We start from the raw sequence: 1,455 nt of genomic DNA on the forward strand, positions 1-1,455 counted from the left end.
AATATCCTCTGTTATGTAGTATGTAAATAAGAAATTATAAAGGTAAAACCGAATAAGAAGAGAAATAGAAATAAAAAACAGTAACCTGTGTACAAAGTTGAATAGCCATAATAATTGTGTAAAAGGGTAAAGAAAATGTACAGGGTAACAACAAATAGTACAATAATACCAAGCTAAAAAATCTCGTCATGGAATAGCGATAGATGATAAAAAGGAAAGAAACATGTATGTAGTTATAAATTACCATCAACAAAATAGACTACTGAAGATACTAAGAGTAATAATATGAAAATTTAATAAATGACATAGATGCATTAAATTTAGTAACAATTAAAAACTTACAAACCCACATATATTTCAGTAGTACTGAAATATGATTAAATTAAAAAGCAACCATGAGGTAGGTTATAAATTGACCTATGACCTGATCTTATGTAAGAGGAGAAACAAACAACATAAGAAAAAGTGATTGTCTCTGCAACCAAAGAGTGATAGAACGGCCTAATCAGTTCCTAGTCCAACAAGAGATGCAGATGTCATGGAATTATGAAATCATGAGTAGTATGCAGCCAAGGGTAACTAAGAGAACAATAACCTGCGGGGAGGAATCAGATGCCAGGGCTAACAATCGAGTCTTGCTCCCAACTTGAATTGGGAATTCATGTTAAGGGAAAAATAGATACCTTTAGTAAAGGGAACAACAAAAGAAAATAAAAATTAGGAAAGAATGTATTTTCTCATCCCTTAAAGAAAAGACAATTAACCTTTTTCGCAAATGAGTGAATACCTGTGACTAGTGAGGACATGATCTCCTCCCTATACCAAATACAAATACATGTATTACTAACATAAATTTTGATGGAAGAAATATAGATAAATTTAAAGGGAAAAAAGCCTTCAAATAAATACCTACTAGGGTAATTCCAAGCATGTAGGTCGAGGAAAGTCCCCAAACCAAGTTTTGTAGAAATTACAAGCTTGAGAAAGCAAATTTTTTCTTGTAGAATGTCTCATGCCCTAGCTGGTAGGGTTTAGGTAAGTGTGTTGGAGTTTTCATTTCCAGGTGGTGCTCAACAAAGCAGCTAGCCATGCTCAAAGTGAGGCATATAGTCGAGTCGTTCAATCAATAGAATGGGGCTTGTGTCTATGCTGCCTAATTTAATTCCAAAGGGCTTATAATTTTGTGTGATTAGACTTTGAATAATTGTTAAGAAGGACTGAAATAGTGGGCTTCAAAATTAAAATATTCAGGGTTACCTTGAGGATTTCGGTGGTGAGGACTAGGGTGTCAACGCAACCATTGTATCTGAGCCTTCAATTCCTATCAATAATTACAAAGGTTGCTTTGGTCGATAATAAGAAGATAAAGGGGTGAAAATGAAAGATAAAAATAAAAGAGCCAGAAAACACATCACTGCTACAACCTAAACCAAGAAATAACCCAACACTTAGCAT

This window comes from Pinus tabuliformis, chromosome 7 (genome assembly GCF_031772625.1).
Source record: "Pinus tabuliformis cultivar Carrire ecotype Pingquan chromosome 7, CPIR1, whole genome shotgun sequence".
In the NCBI taxonomy this organism is placed as follows: domain Eukaryota; kingdom Viridiplantae; phylum Streptophyta; class Pinopsida; order Pinales; family Pinaceae; genus Pinus; species Pinus tabuliformis.